General features: G+C 38.6%; 1 protein-coding gene across 3 annotated transcripts in view; it reads right to left on the bottom strand.

Annotated features, from left to right (window-relative positions):
• ZFPM2 (zinc finger protein, FOG family member 2) overlaps window positions 1–19,433 on the bottom strand; it is a 306,084-nt gene that overhangs the window by 11,693 nt on the left and 274,958 nt on the right. The gene's annotated exons all lie outside the window — the stretch shown is intronic.

Below are 19,433 nucleotides of genomic sequence, written 5' to 3'. Positions count from 1 at the left end.
CTTCGTAACATGACTGCTTTATCTCTGCTTACACTGACTGAACTTCCTGAAAAGAAGATATGCCAAAGATCTGTTTCATAAAGGCTTATTCAAATAAAGGTTTGTTTAAAAGGGGGGGGGAATGGGAGAAGTGGAAGAACTTTCATCAAACAGTAAGATACACTATAGCTCTGTGCTGCAAATGTCACGTGTAGTGCATTAAAAAGAAAATTAACTATGCGAGTACATCTACTAATGTATTTGAATGCGATAGTGAATGCTCATTTATTTAACATGTTTAGACAGGCAAAGCACTTATATTGTGTTATCTACACTCTCAGGCCTAGATACATATCCAATACAGTTATGCCTGAAATAATGTTGCATACTTTATATGTTATAAAGCTTTTTTTTTCCTCAGGTTTTGTATATATAGAGAAAGCTATATGTTGCATTCATTAGGCAAGCAAAAACTGTACTCGTTTTGATAAGTAATATTGCTGTGTTTATCTTTCGGCATAACTGCCTTTTCAACTGCACTTCATTTTTTTCCCTTCAACGAGATTATAGTTTTAAAACAACTTGTTGCAAAAATCTGGTAGAGGAGATAACAACAGTGTATGATATGCCACAGCTAAATGGAAGAATTAGGACATTGTTTTAGAGAAATCTTGGACAATTAATTAAACCAGTCTATTAGCTTTCAAAGATGAGCAAACAAAACACCATCAGTGACAGTGTGTTTCAGTGGTAAAATACGCTAAGCTTCCAGACCTCAAAGTAGTGTAGAAGTTTCAAAGCAGAAAAGTGTCTTTGTATTCACCCTTCCATAATAACAGCAGTTGAAGGTGCTACAAAGTTTACAAACAATTTACTGTGAGGGACCAAAACATACCAAGGTTTACTAGTCACCAAGATTGCAGCATTAAATGGTGCAAATCTGAGTAATTTCCTCCAGAGAATAAGAAGATGAAAAGTGAAGATAGTACCAAAAAATTCTACAAATGCAGAATCCTAATGCCTGAGCAGGAATTAAAAAAACTGAAGAGCACAATCTGACATATTGCCGGATATAACCAGTAAATATACAGAAGCCTTCAGAGCTAAACTGGTATAAAGCCTCTCCAGAGAGAACCAGGCTAAATTCCTAAAGGGTAGTTAACTAGTCTTGTAGATGAAAATACATGGAACACAAAATGCAATTTGAGAACCTGAAACTGGGTATTTTTGTTGCAAATATCACATAGTTAATTTCCATTATTAACATGCACTTCTATCTTATTTATATACAGAAGGTGTAATAATCAACTGACATGTTTTAATATCTTTTAATACAGAATAAGAGCTCTTTCTAGACTTTATTATTCACTGGATCTCTTAATAAAAATGAGTCACTGCAGAAGAACCGAGACTTTCTCTATCCCAGCAAACATCCGTGCTGCATGTACCCTTGGGGGAAAAAAAATAAGTGATTACTGGGTCTCCAGCTGCAATCAGTCTGGATCAGCTAAAAGGCTGACTCAGGCTCCTGATGTTGGAGCTCCTCAGGGTGTTGACTCATGTCCAGCAGATTAAACTGGACAGCTGAAGCGAGCAGTGACCCCGGTTGCCTGCTCCACCCAGTTCCTGCAAACTGTCACACCTATGGCAAGCACAGCCTGGTGGGATGGGTGACAGCTTTGGAAGCACAACGGTTTCTAGTTTGGCTTCATAAAGGAAATCAGAACTAGGGAAGTTAAATCCATTCCTGCATATGAATATAAACCTTCAGCTCAACAGGATTCAGATTCAAGAAGTACATTGTTATTTTGTTTTCTTTCATCCCAGTCTACAGAAAATGAGGCATTTAAGTGATCATGACATACATGTCCACGTTTTCAGCAGAACATGATATTGTGTTAATTTAGATCCCCAGATGAACTCCCAAATGATGCATTCTTCCAGCTACTGTAAACGCAGCTCAACACCTTTGCAGCAACAGTCACTCATTGGGACAGGACACGGTGCAGTCCCCACTTGTTCCCTTCTATGCTTGCCTGCACAGAGTAAGGCAAGCTGCTGTTTTGAAAGATGCAAACGACTTTCTTCCCCTTAATGCAGTGAATGCAAACATGCTGACCTTCATGCACAGTGGGAAGACTGTGGAAGAGAAGTCTTCTTGAGCATTCTACTGCACAGTCAAGCAAGAGCACAAGTCAGTCAAGAGTGACAGAAAGAGTACAGTCAAGTGCAGAGAACTCGACAGCGGCTTCCAGATTTAATAGGAAGTTCCAGTCGTGACTATCATATGAATTACTATGCTGTCTAGACACCTCTGTCAGGGATAAGGGCTTCCTTACAGCTGGCAGCTACAAAACAGGAAAAATTTCTTCCCACAAACATTTCTACGGGCTAAGACACAACTGACGTATATACAGCAGTCTCTCAGGAGCATAACAGCTATTCATTAAGCAAAGGGCAGTGTTAACAACAGGTTTTCAAAGGGATAATATGGAAGCCATAGCCAAGTACCAGTAGCGATGAGCAGGATGATAGGAAGATGTTTGCATGAAATATTTGCAAACACACAAAGATTTCATAAATAAATGTGAAGCACTATTATTTATATAAGATGAAGTTCTGATTAAGCTGGCTAGATTTTTTTTTTTAACCAACTTTCCTCTTGTCAGAAATAGCTTACAGGAGTGAAATTGTTCTACAAAGCTTTGCCAGGCCAAGCTTCTCAGTCCTAAGATGACACAGGCATCAGAAGAAGAGAAAGGATGAACAGATGTTTTGACAGGGACGAGTGACTGACAGTGCCTCTGAAATAGTCATGGTTATATGATTTGGTCAGAAAGCAATGGTAGATGGGTGATTTTGGGCCTCTTCTTGTCCAAACTGAATACACTGGTCATCCACTCTACCACAGCAGAGAGAAGACTCTCAGTCAGGTGCAAGAAGTATGACACTGATTATGGGGATGACTACGATTATATTTATTGCTAATACAGTATCTAAATATTGTCAATGCAGTATATAGTACAAACAAATCTAAAGGATTATAAGATAAACAAGTTCAGCTAGAAACATACAGGTTTACAGTCCTTGGCCTTACAGAATGCAAAGCAGAAAAGCACCCCTTTTGCTACTATAGGATTTTATCTCCATATGTCACCAGATCTTAGTGCTTTTACTCACCCTTTCTAAATTCAGTGTTCCCTATCTTCAGCCTGGACGTACCCTGCAGGCATTCCTGCCAAGGGTGGGGAAGGAGGCCAGGAATCCATTTGGAAGCTGCCTGCAACCCTGGGAGACCAGTTTTCCCAGGTGGCCCAGTCTCCAGCAGCATTTTATACCGTTTTGCAGGCCGATGTGTACTGAAGTCAATCGCAACCATCACAGCTCCCCCATCACTGGAATGCATTTATTAACGAGCAGTCCAGACAGTTCCTCCTGCAATTCCCACCCGGTGTTCTTATCTTAGGACAATTCCCACCTGGTGGTCTTATCTTTGGACAATTCATATTGCCCATCAGCGACAACAGCAAGGGAAAGCCTGTGTGCCTTGTGCAGAGGAAGCAGGCAAGACCCGACTATGTTTCCTCACCATCACAACCATTTACACTGAAAGGGATCTTACTGGTTTTACGTAGTGTAGTAAGAAAAGTCTTACTCTTGTGCCAGTGCAGAAAAGAAGGTTTTAGATCAGCAGAAGGCTTTGTAACATTGGAAAGCTGTTTTATTGAAAAGGGTAATTATGATTCTGTGAAATTGAAAATAAGCTTCTTGAGCCTGTAATGTATTGATTTATATCTATAGTTAAATCAAACAAATTTATGTGATATTTAACACATACATGTCAAGCAGAAGAAAAGAATAAAAATATCTGTAAACACTATGTATTTATTTGAACTCTTTTTCTTGTTCACATTCCAAGGAATTAAAAGTGCTCATTTATTTAATCATCAAAAGACAGGAATGCTAAAGAATATCATGTTGTGCAAACTAGAGCAAAAAATTACACTCCAATTGCATTGGCATGAGTTCTTTACCAAAAGACATCAGGCACTGAAGCAGTTATCTGATAGCTTCAGAACTTCCACCAAATGGAAAGGTTATTTCAGGGTTCTCTTCTTTGTCTGCATCTTTCACTGCAAATATTTCTGCTGCTTGAAAAAACCACAAACACCCTTAAACAAAAACAAAAAAACCCAACCCAACCCAAACCTAAAACTTTCTACAAAAACGAAAGAGTAAGGTCCTGATGTCCCTGAAAAACTGTGGACTTACTGTTCTTTGTAATGTTTATGATCAAGATTCTTGTGCAAACAGATCTGGTTCCTAACAGGAAGCTTATAAATCATACTCATAATTGCTGTCAAAACTGCAGTGGAGTGTACTGCAAGTTTCGATAATAAAGAATAGAGTCACAGTTCAAACTTGATTACATTTTGGAAATTCATGCTGCTCTTACAAGAATCAGTGGTCTTAAATATCTTCTTCTCCTGCCAAATTTTTCACTTGCACTTTTTATTATTTATGAAATCAGTGTCTGCACAATGTCATGCAGACCTCTGCTGATAAACTCTAATTAAGATTAAGACAAGCCTTTTGGAAAGGATCCCATCATTAGCAAACATGATAAACACAAAAATACTCCCTACTTGTCAACCAGGAGCAATTCAGTAACCTAACAGTATTATCTGTTGCTAGGCTACAGGGCTGACAAAGCTTCAATTATATTGTATGGCCATACCTATAGAAAACTGTATAGGAAAATGTATCTAATATAAAAGCATTTAACTTCATCCATGCTATCTGTAATTCATGGCTTCCCTCAATGGCAAAAAATCAGGTTAATAATTACATAGCAGGCTGAGAAAATCTTAGCAATGTGTCATGTTTGCACAATTTTTTCTAATTTATCTCTATGATTGATAGACATTTGCTTTGTAAAAATAATAAAATGCAAGCAATGGGATGCTGTAAACCAGAAGCATAACTACATCTGGACTCATCAAGATATGGAATCACTTTTAGTATAAAAAATATATAGTAAATTGAACCAATTAAATCATACTTAGATGCAGTAATACGCTATCTTCTGTATTCAGAATAAGGAGAAATAAGGTGATAGATATGCATGCTAATACAAAACTTTATTTTATGTAGGACAGACACCTAAAATTGAAGAGAAACCCTTTTTTTAACAGCCTTTCAATTTTTTCTTCTACATTTGAATTTTTTATTTTTTAAACAAAGGGACCTCTATTATCCTATTCAAAATAAGGAATTTGCTCTGAAAATTTAACTAAATGGCCCTTCACCCATTTTGATCCTCAGAACCCTAGAACCCTATACCACTTCCAGGGAAAACACAGCATTCTGCACAGTGAGCCTTGTGATGGTGGGCTGCTGCTTTTTTTTCCCCCCCACTTCTGTTTTGCAGGCCTTAAGGAATGATATTTGGAATCTGTGGATCACAGTCTGAAAAAAGGCTATATATAAGGTCAGACTCACCTAACTCCACTGGGAAAAAGAGCTTCAAAATGGATTAAACTATTAAGCCTCTTGATTTATGTTGTTGCTTTTAGGAAAAGTGCCTTAAGAAAGCAAGCAGCTAAAACCAGCATTTCCATTGAGTACAGGTGTTTCACGGATTTAGAAGCATAAACATATATTCAAAAGCAAATCCCAGTTTTCCTGTGTTTAGTATCAGTTGGGTTTCCTTGCTAAACTATCGGAGTCTCATTTTTTTGACCCAGAAATGCCACACACCTTTCATATAAGTTTAGGAAATCAATGGAAATTTCTATTAAAACCAGTTTTCAGTGCCAGTTAATTCAGAACTACTACTTTTGTGTAGTAAAATTTGAGCTTACTGGACTTGATTGCGTTGCTGCAACAACATAATAGCCCATTTCCTGTACACACATCTTTTTGCAAGAAGGGTCAAAAGACTATCAGAATTTATTTAAACAACAGACTGTTGCTCTTAGCAACTTCCAGGCACCATCAACTGAATTAAACCTTCCTCTCCCAGTAAAATATTCCAACTTGAAAAAAATTGTGCTTTTTAGTAATGATAATGGGCGTTGGAGTTAATTTATTTTCTTCCCTCCTTTGTTGCACAGGTTAAGCATTTAGGGAAAATTTGCACATCACAATAGGATGGGATCTTCATATTTGGGTTCCTCCTGCTTCTTACCCATGGGGTTGTGACGACTCAGCATATTGAATGCCATTTCAGTACAGCACAAGTTACTGGGCAGATCTTTAATTTTTGACATGAACAAAGTACATATATCTATATGTGGACACATTGTTTAATAAAAAAACTATAATTCATTCAAATCCAATACTGTTGAAATTTTTGACAGTAGAGTGGTACAAGGAACAGAACTTATAAATTATGTGTGCCCCTTCTTTGAAAAATGCTTTGGAGGTTTCTTTGTGCATTGGCAAATACAGTAGGAATATGAGTTATTGTGTGAATCCTCCTGCACAGCACCTGATAAAAGAATAAAGAGCTGTGACATATTCTTAAAACAATAGAGGAATTAAAGAGAAACAATGGGCCAGCTGCTTCATTAATACAATCAAAAGACAGCCCAGCACAGAGGAGTCCAGATAATTAAGCACTACTCTTTTAGACCTTTTTTCTGTAATAAAATTGCTAAAAATTTATTAACTACTTCATACTTGTTAGATAGATCTATGTACTTGTTTATTTGGGTTGATTAATGCCTTTTCAGTATTCTACAACATGCCAACTCATGGTTCATACAAGTTTTTGAATAAAATAATGTAAGAATATGTGATAGGGATCTGTAGTATATACAGCAATAAATCAAAGGCATTTTGTGAACAGTGTTTCCAGTTGCTAAATAATTCTTAGCATTTTTCACATGCGTACACAAAATACGTACTTTGCACAGCATTTTTGCTATTAATGCACTTTAATGTTGGGGTTCCAGCCATTTCTCTGTGAAGTGTCTCAAAAATCACCCCTGCAAATTCAGACTGCTCAAACTCTCACAAAAAAACAGCTTTAGTGCTACATTAATGAGATTGTTTCCTAGCTTCTTCTATAATTTTTCTTTGTTTACTGATCAAAGGAGATTGCCAAAAAATATTTGACCTTTAATTTTAACTACCCACTGCATAATATAAGCCTGCAAAAATGGAAAATACTGTATAAAATTAGACCAATATAGTGGACAAACCAGTTCTGTTGCCACTTTTACTATTACCTTTGTGTTCAGCAAAGAATATGGAGCCTTCTTAATTTTTAACTCATTGAGCAAAAGGCAAATAAAGAAACTGCAACAACATTTTCCAGAACCAATACAACAGAAAAATACTCATCTTAACAGCACTAGCCAAATTAACCCCCTGTATTTAGAGATATAAGCTCTCTGACCAGAAACAGGGAAGAAAACACCCCTTAGGAATATAGCTCTTACTCCTGCATGTGAGTCAACCTGAGCTTTGGGTCTGACTTCAGCTTAGTCATACGCTGACAGCTGACAGTGTATTCATCTGAATAGATGATTTTATGGTTAAAACTGTCAGGCATTATATAGCTGATAAAGAGGAAAAGAAAAATATGAAAGGAACTTGCCAGTCCTAGGGGAGAGAACTCCTACACCTGGCATCTCGGTGTGAGTGTCAGGGCTAGGTCTTTCCCTTGCTGCAGTACAACTATCGCTAACATCACCATCTTATGGCAGCAGCTCTCAAATTCACACTGCAAAAACCTCCCTCAGCTGAACCCCAAATAAAGCACAGTGTTTCTGAGGAGCAAGGAGTGTAAGGAACAGATTTTGACCTCTTGTTTTTAACACTGTTGTATGCCTGCATTTTGTTAGTTTGAGGATTTCTGTGTGTTTCCTCCAATTAAATGTCTGCATGTAACACTCAACAGAGTTCTAATAGGTAGAGGCAAAATAGATTAGTGCTCCAAAAATATTCACAGGAAAATAATGTGGTAATTTTATTTGCCATTTTCCCCCCTGATAGAGCTGTCACAGCTTATTTACCACAGGGGGAGACAGTTAAACCCATATCCTTAGAAGTTCTATGCATTTAAGAGGCTTATATATCTCTTCTGGGACCCTCGTTCAAATCCTGGGCTAATCAGAATGAATACATATCTTTCTATTAGATGGCTCTAAAAAGTCTTAGGTGATATCAGCTCCTGGTGGACGACAGTCCACAGCATAAAACTATTAAATGTTTGGCACAAATGGCAATACTTACAAAATGAAGTTGAAAACTGTAATATCCTCCCACATCACAAGAAGTTAAGTCTGCTGCTCAGAGGTTGAAATTAAAGCCTGCCACAAATGCTAAACCTGTTATATTTCCTTAATTCAGCATAAACTCAAACAAGGAAGTCGAAGGAGTTCTTTCCCAAGTTTAACGTTTTCTTCCTTTTTTCCCCCTCCTCTTTTCTTTGTATATTCCTCTGTTTTGAATTGAGTGCTACACCTTTTTTACATTTGAATTAGGTGTCACTTGAGTGTTATTTTAGAATTTACTAAGCCTTCAGAAAGAATATGATAAACAGCTTGGAAAAAACGGATAAACCCTTGCTGACATTGCTCACGTTGCATTCCCACCACCACTGCAAAGCAGCTAGGACTTAGTGTCGCAGCACACTCATCTCCCCTTTCACTTTTTACAGGACCACTGAATGGGCACTCTCCATAGAGCTTCCCAGGAGACATTCCCAGGTGACGCCCACTGCTCCCCCAGCTTTTGTGGATGCACCGGGTTTCACAGAGAGAGAAAATGCACCACTGAAACCAACTACTCTGAAGCAGGGCTTTGGATACACACATTCCTACAATCCCTGCTTCCATAACAGCACAGCTGTAATGTGACCTTTTAGTAGCCTTACAAACACAACCATGCCTGTGGATTGTCTTTTCAGAGTTATTTTGTGAGACTGGAGTGTATGAAAAAAGGAGGTGATTAAATGAGACAATAGATATGCTTTAATGGCACCTCTTTCTTACAGGGAAAGCAGAGTACACTGCATCTTATCAATGGTTTTTCTACTGTCTTGCACCTGCTACTGTAGGGCTCATTTCTTGCCCCTGGGCAAATGCAGAGTGAATGGCAAAGGCACCTGAGTGGAAGGAAGGATTATATAGAAGGAACTGTAGTGACAGGTTGTATTTGTAAAGGAAATCATCACAATAAATATAAGAGAAATAGGGAAGTTATAGAAAGGTAAAATCAAAGTAAGAAACATTGGTTATGAGATGCCTGCTTATTCAATACAGGGGCCGTGCTCCAGAAAAAGCTTACGACTTTGTGAGAAACAAAAGTTAGCTTTTATAATGAACAGAAGCTGGAGCATTTAGCTATGTGCACTGTAACCCTGAGAAAACAGTTGCTATTATTGTGGGTTATCTCGGACCTTTACCCATGTTAACGTTCAGCTCACAGGTTGAAGTTGAGGAACTAGTTCACCTCAGCTGTAACAACCATTGGAGCAAAGCAGCACTTCCTGATTCCAAAAAGTCTTTCTCCCACTAAAGCCATTAGAATGTTTTACACTGGCTGCAGTGGAAACAACTCTGTGAAAAATCAGCATCTCTCTTACTCAACAAGCAACTAAGTAAAAGTAGATTTGCATGTTTAGTATGTTCTAAAATGTAAACACAACAGAAGATATAATAAGCATCTAACCCAGTCATCTCTATTTAAAAAGTACCTAATTTAAAAAAAAACCCACCACTACCCACACACAAAACCCCATACCAATACCCCAGATTTCCTTGAAGTGAGTTAAATCCTAGGTATTATAGTTCTGCCTTTTAGAGTAGAAGCTAGAAGTAAATTGACTGAAAACTCTCAGTGATCAAAAGCATTTCCATCTTTCAAGCTATACATGGTGTCCAAGGTAAACAAGTATTGTAAGCCACTGCCAGTCTCTCAGTTAGTTCATCTAGTAAGAGACTGTTAACAGCAGAAAGCAAAGACCGAGCTACTTCTGGTCACAATGGAATTAAAAAGAAAAAAAATTATGAATGAGCAAATAGTTAAGATTCTGGCTGTACACACTAACACAGATTAACATTTGAGGAGGATTCTGCACTTGATGACTTCTTCCAAAACAGGCTTAATAAGAAATGCCAGTTTACTGAGCATCATACAGGTGCATAGGAGCTACCATTGTGCCTGCTTGGTCAGCATGATTTCTAAATGGCCAGGAAGAAAGTGACTGTATACCCAAAGGCAAGCTGTCAAAATTCAGTTTGCAGCTGATAAACTGATTACAAAGCTGCTTAAGACTTTGCTTGTAAACAAAAGCATTTATCAACTAATAATTTGCAATAAACTGATGTAACTCCCAGCTGAGCCCCAAACTGTAATTGTCTTTACCATCTGCCTATTAAAACACCATTCTTCATCACCAAGCAGGAGCAGAAGGGAGAGAATCTCCAACAACTACATAACTTGCATGCTTATAAATAATCTGTGAGCATTTCACACATTCATTATGATTGCCAGGTTTTGTATACTTCATTTTCTCTTTTTGAGAGGCAAAGAGGTGCAGTAAAGTGGCAGGAAAGAAATTAATAAATACCGCCTGGTGCAAGAAAAAATTATGTAAATTCATCATACTCTGCAGTTTCTTAATTTTTTTCTCTTTTTGCTACTCCATAGGAATATCATGATGGAAGGCCCCTCAAGCACAACTTTACAGATTAAACTCTCAATTTCTTTTCAACTTGTCAGTTTTCATTACCTTTCTTTCTTATGTATTCAGTTCTTACAGCTGCTTCAATAGGAAGCCAGTTAAAGCATACTGGCTCCCTAGAGGGAGTCTGCCAGGGTCTGAGGCATTCTGCAGGCTCCCTGGACTTCTACAGGTCACCCTTAAGAGCATTTTGCCGATCTCGTTGAGAGGATGTCTGAAAATTAAGTGAATTTACATTCTTTTATTTTCTAACTATTGACAACCTTAGTCCTGAGAAAGGTGGCAGTGTTTAGGCAAAGTTCAAAATTAACAAATACAGATGCTCTAAAGCTGATACATTCCAAAGGAAGAATCACTTTGTTAAATGCCTAAAATATTCAAGAATGAGGGGGAGAAAACAGGAGAACTGATACCGTGCAGAGAACGGCAGCCCCTTGAGATGTGTCTGCATGAAAAATTGAATTTAACAGAGAATCGCACTATGATTTAGTGCAATGCACTTGACCAAATATTTCTGCAATCTGCACTCTCAGCCACCCACTGCTCTGAATGCAAGGCTGTGACCAGAGACTGATGATCAGCTTACCTCTTCAGAAATATCTGTACGAAATGCACAGATGTTTTAAATGGAACTTGATTTCTCATTGACTTTCCACATTCAGACCAGAACGATCTGTTTAGCTGAAGTGAGGCTTTTTACATGCATGAAAAACATGTCATCACTGGGAGGAAGTTGGGCATCTAAAAGCAGAAGAGGTTTTGGAGGTTACTCCTGTTAATTGCATTGAAATGCAAGGAATTAGAGGACAATCCTGTCACCCATGCTCACAGAAGCAGTCTAATTTCCTTCACTGATAATCTTTCCCTACTTCTATCTACCTTTGTCTGACCCTGTATTACCACTAGTGTTGCCTGTAGAACACCACCCCACTCCCTAGAACTGCAAAATAGAAATCAAACCACAAGACAGATCGGGACCTCTGGGCTTTATTGTTAAGATACATTCCACTCAAGACAATTATGCTTGTAAACTAAGGTAATTTCACTGCATATAAATACATGTACTTGTGAATATGCTGGCTGAACCAGGACTTTGTACCTCAGTTTCTATCCACAGAACTGGGACAGAACCCAAACAGGGGTGAAACAGAGGGAAAAGTGAAAAAACAGTGTGTATAGGAAATTTCTTTTTTAATTTTGTAAAGAAAAATTTTTGTTAACCACTAAAACATAGTGATGAAAAGCACCTTTCAAACCTCTGTAGTTCAAACTTATAATATAAATTATTTAATGATAGAATGGCTTGGGTTGGAAGGGACCTTAAAGCTCATCTAGTTCCAATCCCCCTGCCATAGAGCAGTATGCTCAGAGTCCCAATACAGACTGGCCTTGAGTGTTTCCAGGGATGGGGCATCCACAATGTCTCTGGGCAACATGTGCCAATGCCTCACTACCCTCACAGCAAACAATTGCAAACGTTAAGTAACCTGGTCAGATGAGATCCTTAGCGTGCTAATGCTGAGCTAAACTATAAAGTTAAGAGAGTCACAGTTTTAAAAAGACTTGTGTAACAATTACCTTTCAAAAAAGCGGTAGGATTAAAAAATTAGAAAACACTGGAAAACACTAAGCTGGAGTCAGAACTTTAATTTGGTTACACGCACAGAGACAGAGTTGCAGGAATTTCCAGGGCGCTGCGGCTGCCGGCGGCGTGCAGGCCCGCCCCTCGCCCGCAGGTGTCGCTGTGGCGCCGCGCGGGGCCGCCGTTATTTATTTAATTTTCCACAAGGCTGCACATGGCACCGCGCGCTGATAACAACGCGAGGGCCGCGGGCCTGATTAAACCCTCGCCCCCCCGACACTCGCACCGGGCTTCTCCTGTCACGACAGAGAGCGGTGCTGTCGCTGCCGTGGCGGAGATGTGTCCCCTCGCGGCGGGGCGCGCCGACGGTACCGCAGGTGATATTTTAAATAAACTGCCGGATTGACGTGCAAAGCGAACAATATCGATTACGACGTTGTCTGCTCACTGAAGGAGCTGTTTAGGGGCTGCTTCCCTTCTCCTGGGCAGCATCCCTCTCTGCTCCTAAAGAGCCCTAGTGGGGCACTGCCCTGTGCCCCCACCCCGCCGCTGGGCTCCCTGTGCCCCTCCACTTCCACCAAAACTTGGGCGACAAGGAACCCAGGCTGTGGTAGCACATCCGCAGCTGGGCAGGCTGTGGTGGATGCTGAAGCCCTCGGAGGGGTCAGGTTTTGAGCAGACTGAAGCTGTGACACACCAGTATTGGACTGTGTCACCCTCTCCTCTGGCCTGGCACCCCAGATCTGCAGACAGATGACAAAGGCAGCGCAGGGTGATGTCTCACCGCCCCTGCCTGTAAGATGTTCATAGAAATCACCTGTGCTTACCTACAACCACACAGATGCTTACTTCTACCTAAATCATTCCCCTGCAAAACTGGAGAGTGAAAAGATGCAGCCAGGGCTGGAAACTATCCAACATCAGCCACTTCATAATATTTCTGTTGCTGAGCAAAAACAGCATTCCAGGGTGCGTGACTCCCATGGAAACACGTGGGAATCGTGATGTTAAAAGTTTGTGGAAACCTTTGAACACTTATCTCTGTCTCATGAGAGTAATGAAGAAATTTGATGTCATGCATGCAGTGATCCCTGAAGAACTATCTGGCTTTTGGAGGAGCAGGGATTACACACTGAGGTGAAATCCTGCTAGCCCCGTAGTGCTGGCATAAACCCCTGTGTCCTGGCTGGCTCCTTAGAACTGTACAAAATCTTAGAGGAATGATATGAGGCTACTCTAAGTAAAGGGGTCACAGAGATTAAAGAAAAGTTCTATTAAATGTTTGGGATGCTCCCGGGAATAGAAATTTTTACGAAGCAGAATGAAAGAACTGGCAGCAATTACCTATCAAGCCTCCCAGTCTGCTTGGAAATCTACCCTGCTGATAAGGCTGTTCTCATGGTCACCCCTTCCCCGCTCCCCCGATGAACCCATCGCTGCACTTCTCTGGCCAGTCCTATTGGACACTAAATGTTATCTACTGCCTCTCTTCCTTTTTAAGCAGGACAAAGTATAATGAACAACTTGGAATCTCTCTGGGATATGGGAATGGAATGCAATCTGGCACCATGGAAAAATGCAGTTCATCATTGCCTAACCTACTTATGACTGAGACCCAAACACAGTCTCTTGAACGCCAGCCAGTTTACAAGCAGTGAACCTCACAATATCCACAACCTGCTGGAGATGCTTCACTGTCTCAGATCTTTTTGTTTTGCTAAAAGTTAGCACTCACATGGACAACCATCTGCATCTACAACTCAGAATCACTAAAATGCTCCATTACTCTCTCCCTTAATGTGTTTCTTCTTGGTTCTGAGCAGATGATCCTATACTATCCTATCTCAAAAAATGTGTCCTCATACTTCTTTATTAAGACACCGGAAAAATCAATGCTCTCTATGCCCTGGAAGTGGAAACAGGATTTAATGTCTATCTTCATAATGGAAAATATTGCCCATGTGTAGGAGAGCCAGTTTAGACCCATTTCCCCAGTCCATGGAAATACTGCTTGATATAACAATATAAAATGCCTTTCAGTGCAGCTTCTTATTCTATGTTTAGCTAGGGGGTTCTCAGTTGGTAACTTCGTCCTGTTTAATTCTCTTTTCTCATTTTCTTTCCCATCTACTGTCAGCCCTGTACTCCACCCCACATTCTCAGTTCTCATTAAATACAAACTGATAAAATATTAACTGATTATTGTCAATCTATAAGCCAGTCAGGTAACGCATACACTGTAGCACAAATACACATGTGCAACTATCTGACTTACTGGCCATTACAAGAATTCTCTTAAGCCTTTACTCTGATCAGTGTGCTGGGATGATATTCCCCTGAACAGATAGTTATTTTCAAAGTTGAAGACTTTGTTGCTCAGGTACACTGCAACTGGTCTGAGCACATTACTCAACAGCACTACCAGAGACGTGCAAACTGTGTATGAGATACTGTGCCTTGCATCCTTCAGTTATCAGTTCAGGATAGTTCTACACAAGTAATCTCTCTGAATCTGAATTAACATTTTATCTCACTGCTTATTTACCTGTTCATGGTATTATTAGCTGAATTAACTGCACAGACAGGTGAAGACTAAATAATGCTGGAGAAATGGAAATAGCTGTAATGTAGTTGTAACTTTTTTTTTTTTAAAAAAGAAAGCCTTATTTTTCTGGTTTTGACAGATCATTCAAGTTTCTTGATCTGAAGTCCCCTATGTATCATTGCACGCATTTTAAATATTACTCATATATCTAATCTATATCTAATAGATAGATCCAGTTCTCTGGAAATGGAAGTGATATATAGGACAATCAAAATAATATATTTGAGTGAGAATTTAAAGAAAAGAGTTGGCAGTACCAGAAAGAAGTGGTAGCATGAACAACCTATTGAGAAGTGTGGAAGTCTTTGCAGAAGAGCAAGATACAAAATGAACCAACAACCACTTTTTGGGGAAAGCAAACACAGCCTTTTGAGGGGAAGACAAAAGAGACTAGAAAAGAAAAGTATGAAGGATTTAACAGGTAAAAATGAGAGGCTTAAATACAGTATATGATAATGAAAGGATCAACTGAAGATTTAAGAGGGCATAGCTGGGCATATTTCAAGTGAGCTAAATTATCTTCTCGACAGACTTTTGTAGATGCTAGAAAGGTTCGAGGAGAATTTCAGGCAGCATTCACTGGGCAAAAATGAAGACATCTGATCTTGCTCTGACTTCTGATGTGCAATCATTCATTTTTCTGGAGGAATTTCAAATGGGTCTACTGATGGGCATGTGTGCACCTGCAGAGCAGCTCTCAACTGTCCTGCTACAGGCAATAGCAAAGAGCCACTCTGAGAGGGCTCTCAAAGCACATTTGTAAAAGCTAATTAATATAAGGAATATGAAAGCTATTACCTGAAAAAAAGCCAAGTTGCTTTCTGTATTCTTTCATTATTAATTATTATTAATAATTAAATATCCTTGGTTTACATATTCAAGGCACCTCCAGACAGGTTTCTGCCCCAAGGAGTTTGCCATGGAAAGGTCAGATTTCAATAACCTTTATTTATAATAACAAGTCTTAATCTGCAGGTAGCCATCAACTATTTACATAAATAACACCGTTTTGTGTCAGTCTTATGTGTACACTTTGGCCTCCAAACTGACAGAAGATGACAAAGAAAGAACAGGAGACAAATTACTGAAATGACCTGGGTAACAGTAATGAAAATGGATAAACAGCAATGTGGGGGGTAGATTAAGCAATACGCCTGCTAGTGGGTGCAGATCCCATTAAATCCTTTGTGAGTACATGTAGAGTCCTTAGCTACAGCACGTTTAATTTTTAATGGATTGATGTGTGTATCTGAAAAAGCAATGTCCAGAAAGAGGCTAGGGGTAGTGGATAATTCTTGGAGGCCAGCTGAGAGGTATGAGTTTTGATGAGGGATTTGAAGGAGGAGCTGCAAATACTCTCATCCGCATAGATTGTCTACTTTTTCCCCAATGTAAATCATTATATTTCTTGCCCCAATTTTTTATCGAAATCACTTCCAACTTATTTCAGTCTGTCACAATAATATTTTCATATGAGGAGTGTTGTAACCTAATTCCTTCATTTGAATAATACATTCATTTTTAATTACTGCAACTTGATCTCAGATTATTCAAATAACTGTTTCATTTTTTATGCTTACCCTGACCCCAGTGTATTTATAGGCTTTTATCCTTACCTGATACCAGTGTAATGTAATTATAGATTGTATTTTAATCATCTACTATATCCTAGTGAGTTTGTTTAAATCACTCCAATCCGGAGTCTTTTATTTCTATGCCTTTTAAAATTCTACAATGGCATTCTCATTGCATAAAAGCAATATTTTTGTAGTTTACTACAATGAATGAACATTTTGCATGCATTGCTGGCCATGTTTCTAATTTAAATTTTAAAAAGTTGCTATAGAGAACTCTATGTAAAATGAAATCCTGGCTTGTAAACAGGCATGGGACAGCTCATCACTTGAAATCTTTGTTCATAGCTCCTACTTGCTCTCTAACATAAGTTTACAAGAAATGCAGCAGAAAAAGAAATCAAATTCTTTATCCTACCAAAAATAAAAGTATACCTTGTACTAAGAATTGACAAAATATTTATCTTTTCTGCTCACAGGCACCAAATGTTTCCAAGTTATTTTACCTGTATTATAAATAATTCCACATTGTATCCAGAAGATAAATAGTTCAGGTGGGCCATGTCATCACTAGTCCTCGCCACATTTTGATTCCCAGGGTTAGCAGTTCTCTTAAGAAAAGATTTAATTAACTCTTGGAAGTTTTTCATATTCTTAGATGGTTCAGTTTTGCTTAATGATAATTTTAAAAGCAAAAATTATTATGGTTTTTTTCCCCACTCCTTAGTGCTGATTGGGGAGTTCCCCTTTCCTATCTTTTCTGTTGCTTCAGGATTCAGATGTGTAACAGGGTCAGGAATCAGACAGGTGAAGGCTGCTCACGTTTGCACATCTGCTTAAGAACCAGTATCTTTCTGGCTGTCAAATCGATTTGTACTGAGATAATTGCCACCTCTCTAGTCAAATCTAGTCAAACTATGCCCTTTTTTTGAGCAGCCATTTTTCCTGTGATGACATCTAGCAGCAGACCTTAGCGTGTCCTTACAACATGCTCTCAGTTGCAATGTATGCATTTTTCCACTGAATGATATAATGCCCAAAGATACTTCTGAATTAAACCTTCATCCCAGCAGTGTGATGCAACCATCAGTACTGTTCCTGAAGTTGTCTGTGTCTAAAGTAGATTGAAGTAGGTGGAAAAACGGTCAAAAGAACAAAAAAAATTATTAAAGCTGTTAATAAATCCCATGGTTTGTGGCCACTTACTGCCATGACATGTTAGGGAAAGAGAACAGTATGTGTGGTGCTAAAATTCCTGTAATTTGTGTTCTCCACATCCCTTCTTTCTCAAATGTGTAACTAATTTTTGACTTCAAGTACCTTTATCTTCTGTTTCTTTCTATTCTCCATGTGTGTCCATCCCCTGCTGTTTCCTTTATGAAATGTCACTTTTAAATCTGATCCCTCCTAGCTTCTAGGAAATAAGGGTCTAAAAGGCAGTGAAACATGATCCAGACTGATGTCTGTTGAAAGCACAGGTAAGAAATGGGCATTAGCTATTTAGAAGTATAAATAAAGTGTCATTTTTAACTCCTACTTCTTTAACAGATTATCTCTTCTCAGTAACACTTAAGAACTGTCCAATGTGTCACTTGTGACAAAGGAATTGTGACTAGTACCTTGCATCTAATGAACAGAAATACTGTCCCATAATAGTAAAAAAAAAAAAAAAGTAAATAAGAACAGGGAATGTGGGTTTATCGAATATAATCAGTGAGTAAAATGAATTACTCTGCTTTTCCAAGATCCAGACAGAGAAGCATTGTTTCCCTCTGGGATTTATACTACCATTTGGTCTAATATTCATTTTGCCTATAATAATACAAGCTTCATTAAAGTAGTAAAACAGCAATTGTCTCCTTGAGATCAAAGGACATCTGTTAAATAAAAGCAGACGGATCTCTAGAATGAAATACTAGGAAAAGTTTGAACTAAATTTTATGGTGAATCAAAATGTAAATTGTAATTTCACAAGGAAGACACAGAGCACAAAATTAACTTTGTAAAGACATGGAAAGTGGATGTGTGGATCTTAGAAATGTGTACAGATACTGAGTATTTATCTCTCAGTGGCATTTCTAACTACAACACTTCACGATAAAAAATTATGCTTGACTAAGCATACTGGTCTTAAAGAATTACCATTAAACAAGAAACATTCTTATCAGATAAATTATCTGACTGACCTTGCTTCTATTTAACTGATCTTTTATTTAAAAAAAAAAAAGGCAAAAAAAATCCATCTGTCATCAACATCCATCCTGCAAATCTTGTGACAAAATAGTCGCTTTTTAAAAAATTGTCAAATAAAACCTAATAATATTTCTAAAGCTGTATTTTACTCTTCAAGATTTGGTACTGGAAGAATGGAATAGGATCTCTCTTGTCTAATTTCAGCATTGGTTTCTCTGGATGCCTCAATGAAATCAGTGCACCTACGTTTAACCATGGAGTATTACAAACCTTATCAGTGAAGAAAATATTTAAGAGAGACATGCTAACAATTAGGCTTTTCTGAAAAAAAAATCCCAAGAATGCCTCTAAAAAAGATGGGTACTGGCCATGCCAAGAAAGAGTTAGGGATGCAAACTCCTCTCTAGTGAGATATTCCCACAGGACACTGGGCAACCCTGAAAGCAGGCAGTGCCAGTGAGAAGACTGGGCCAGCTGTGGGCAGTGAATGAGCCCTTTATGCACATGTTCTAACATGCCCTCACATTCCTTAGAGAAAAATGGTGGCAAAAGTAGCACTGGGAACCTTTACTCTTGCAGGTTTTATTTGCTTCTGCAAAAGGCACAGGGTAGAGTCAGGAAGTTCAATTTCAATTTGCCACTGCCAGAAGTAGCCCAATCTCTAACTTATTTTAATCCTCTTACTGAGCTGTGTCCTTATACTACTAATAATAATAATAAAAAAAAACCAACAGAAATTATTCTGAGAAAGAAAAACTCAAAAGAAATAAAATCGCCCTGAACATATTTTAATTCTAGTCT

The sequence above is a fragment of the Aphelocoma coerulescens genome, chromosome 2, assembly GCF_041296385.1.
Source record: "Aphelocoma coerulescens isolate FSJ_1873_10779 chromosome 2, UR_Acoe_1.0, whole genome shotgun sequence".
NCBI lineage: Eukaryota > Metazoa > Chordata > Aves > Passeriformes > Corvidae > Aphelocoma > Aphelocoma coerulescens.
The sequence above is the reverse complement of the archived record's forward strand: the minus strand, read 5'-3'. Positions and strand labels throughout refer to the sequence as shown.